This window comes from Anneissia japonica, unplaced genomic scaffold (assembly GCF_011630105.1).
Source record: "Anneissia japonica isolate Jap-2015-1 unplaced genomic scaffold, ASM1163010v1 scaffold287860_len53820_cov107, whole genome shotgun sequence".
Lineage (NCBI taxonomy): Eukaryota > Metazoa > Echinodermata > Crinoidea > Comatulida > Comatulidae > Anneissia > Anneissia japonica.
In genome coordinates, this window is record NW_022736643.1 from 22,754 (window position 1) to 27,104 (window position 4,351).

A 4,351-nucleotide genomic window follows, 5' to 3' on the forward strand; every position below is an offset into this window, starting at 1 on the left:
TTTAACTATTGGAAAACTTGTATTATGAAGAACATGTTGTTTATGTTAAAATTATGACATCATGAAACTTGTATTTCAGAACAAAATGATGCTTATGATATAAATATTCCACCAGTTTATCGATTCATTATTTTACAGAGGATTTGACAACTGTACCTACTACGGACAGGACAACAGTCACAACCACACCATCAAGTGAGGCTTGTTTAAACTATTGCAAAACTTATAATATACATACATATCTCCCCAAATTTCTCTTATTTTGTCCATATCTTGTTGGAAACTCCACTTCGATACCTATGTCTTAGTTATAGCCCATTCCACCATCAGATTTTTCTCTAATTCTAGTAGTAAATCTGTCACCTGCCACTACTCGTAGGAATCTAACATTGTTGTATTGCAACTCTAAAGATTCCAAAGATGATCTGTGTGAATTCTCCTGCCCAACATTGGCCCGAATCTGCAGTTAACATTTAAAATATCGGTTCATCGGCAGACCTCATCCAAGCTTTATAAACTATCACAGATGGCAGTGCCGGATTAACCATTAGACAAATAAGGCACAAGCCTTGTGGGCCAGGCGAAAATGATGGGCCATCAAAAGTTGGACTGCAATATTATTTACACTCTATTTTCCGGTATTATTAGACCAGTAAACTCGGAGACATTCTACTGTTAGAGTTGTGGCAGAGTATTATTACCATGGGGTCCATTCAATTAACATTTTTGGGCCATTTTCAACAGTCACAACCACACCATCAGGTGAGGCTTGTTAAACTATTGGAAAACTTGTATGAAAGAACATGTTGTTTATGATATAACCATGCCATCAGGAAACTTGTATTTAAGAACAAAATGATGCTTATGATATAAATATTACACCAGTTTATCGATTCATTATTTTACAGAGGATTTGACAACTGTACCCACTACTGGTGGAATATTTATATCATAAGCATCATTTTGTTCTTAAATACAAGTTTCCTGATGGCATAATTATATCATCAACAACATGTTATTTATAATACTAGTTTTCCAATAGTTAAACCAGTTTATCGATTCATGGGAAAAAGAACACGTATGCAACTACTCATTTTTTTTGTATGTATGCACACACAACAGACTTATTTACTGTACATAACAAGAATAAAAAAAAAATTTGGCCACCACCCCTAAATTTGAACCCATTCATATTTCAATTCTTCTTATTAGTGCCATCTCCCCCCACACACTTTGAAAAACGTTCTCTAGACTACTTAGCGGTTTCAAAGGCTTATTTAATCAATTTTAGCGGAGGTGGAGCAGCTCTGGCTGGGGCCACCCCTGCCCATACAGCCATTTTTCTGAGATATTTAGTTTAAAAAAAAAATGTATAAGCAAATCTAATAATATTTTACGTGAGACAATTAATAACAACAATTATGTGAATTTCATTCGTTGCTATGGAGTTATAAGAGTTCCATAGCACTTATAAAGGTGTTTCTTGATTTTGTGTTTTTAAATATTGCTCTTCTATAATACATAACTTGAATACAAAAATATTCATAAACCTATGACAATGATGATTTCAATAAGCTTTAAGCATCCCTTATACTTAAATTTCATGAATAAAATAGGAAATTGAAATTTGCATGGCAACAGTTGCTATGGTGATGACCTTGTATTTTATAGGTCAATGTGTTAACTTTGTCCAATAAGAGATGTTTATTATATAAAAATATTGTATCTCATGATTTTTGCTTGGTCAATGACAAATGTACAGCAATTCTGCTGATTTTGCTTCGTTGCTATGGACGATAAAAATAGTGTTGCTATGCAATTATATCAAAGGTTTCAGGATTTTTTTACATAATTCTATTCTATAATAATAATAGATAATTCAGATGTTAAAAATATTCATAAAACCTATGTAAATGAAGATTATGATAAACTTAAAGCTTCCTGTATACTTAAATTTCATAAATAAAATAGGAAATTTAATTTACATAGCAACGGTTGCTATGGTGATTGAAATTATAGTTTTTCTTAACGCAAGATTCATTTTCGATGATTAACGAATATTTTGAGTAAGGTTTACGAATTGTTGATAATTATTATTCGAGTAATGTTAATTTTTATATAATTTAGCTAAAACTATAATTTAAAGCGGAAAATTGGCGGCCATTTTCAATGCGTAATTTGGAGGTGTTTCCCCCAAAGGGATTTTGGGTAATTTTGAGTTCTGAACCTCTCAAGACGTATATTTTCAGAAAATATCAAAATCAGCTGGTAGTACTTCCATTGCCACCTCTACCCCAAAATAGCTTCTAATCTGCTCGCCTAAAGCTACGTTTACATTAAGCCCGGATTCCGGTCCGGGGTCCGGACCGGAATCCGGGCCCGGTTACGATTTCCGGTTGTGCGTTCACATCGCGTCCGGGGAACAAAGCGTCGGGGTCAAAGGAAGCAACCAAGTGGAACGACGTCAACATAGCTACGGTTGTTGCGAAATACCTCAGCTCGTGTGCGGTAGGTGGAGAATTTTATGATAATCGCACGTGGTTTAGTGCGGGATTTGTTGACCTGGTGTACTGTCTTCCGTCCAAGACGGTGTGTACGGTCAATATCGATTAGCTCAACATCATCACAGACACGAGTTTTTATAATATCTAAAGCTAATGTGTCAGTGTAATAGCAGGCAATTACGAATACTGTACTGTTCAAGATAGTCGATTTTGTCCACCATACATCGATATTCGTTCCTTAGCTTATCGTTTTCCTCTTGTAGAGAGGTGATGTCCACCGCTAAAGTCTCGTTGTATAGGGCAACACTGCTATGAATATTTTGGCTGACCTGGTCAAGAATTGCATCAATTATTAATCTTATGGACTATTTCGTTTTCGCATATTGATGCAATAATATTATCCATAAGGTTGGGTGATGATAGTATGTGTTTGCTTATCGTCGTAGCAACGATACTTACAAGTTCTTTATCGTCAGAGAAGCTCCTCAACATCTCTCAATGACGACGACGGGTCTGCAGCCGTCAGGCTTGTTGTTGTTCCGAGGTATACTGGTTTTTACTGGTACGGGTGAAGCAGGCTGGGCGGCAGGCTGAAGTCCATCAATGGTCGTACCAACGGAAGACTCAGACAATTTGTCGATGGATTTCATGCAAGCCCGTTTCGATTTTGAGCTCGATCTGGTCGACATTACTTCTTAAAGTGTTGATGTTTAGTTTTTTGTACTGTCAAGTTACCGTAGTGCGAATAATTAAAAGCAAATTAAGAGTTTTTATGAGCGAGTTTGAAACAGGTTGTTAGTTCGTCATCACCTTTGACCTTATATATATATATATATATATATATATATATATACATACATATATATTTATATATATGTGTATATGTATATATATGTATATATATGTATTTGTATATGTGTATATATATGTATATGTATGTGTATATATGTATATATATATATATATGTATATGTAGCCCTCATAGAAAACACACCCCTATTTAAAAAAATAGATGATGCCTGTAAGGTAACCCTGAAGGTGATGTTAGGTGAGAGCTAGGTCACACTTTAAGTAAACTTTCGTGTGACAAGTTCCTTTTTCTGTTTATTACAGGTATGTGTTTTACTTTTGTATTAAGTTAGTTTTAGAAACATGAGACAAGTATCTCATTAGTCTCATTAGTTTATCAAGTGATAATATGTCAGCTGTGTGGACTGATATGAATGCTGTAGTCGAGATACCGTAATATATTTTAGGGAGAAATAAGATAAATTATCTAGGTTTATATTAAACCATTTTCTCTATATAGTAAATAAGGAATTATTTTTATAGACTTTATACATTTGATTATTAGTAAAGGTGTTTAAAGTAGTTTGATTCTACTGATTAATTTGATAGTAAATGTAAAGAGGCTAACAAGTATTTTAAGTAATAAATGCATTGTCTGTGTACTGTCTCTTATACGCCATCAGTAGCCCACATGGTGAAGGTTGGTCAATCCAAGTCCCAATGCTCATATCGTCTGTGACCATGGGTGAACCTATCATTGGATACAATATTATAGAAGAGTGGGTAAAAGAACATCCTGCTGGTGACAAGATACAGACTCTTCAATCAATTTTCACCAATCTGAGTTCATCTAAAGTCAAAACCCTACTCAACTACATTTCGGCAGACGACACTGACGAATTATGTACAGTTAAAGTTGGAAAAAAAGATGTTCTTATTCCTGGTGGCGAAATGATTGCAATACTATGCAGGGTGCACTCCCGGTGTAAAGAAGAAAACTTGCCAGTTATATTTGAACCCAATATACATACACCATGGCCAGATGGTCGTGAAGTGCC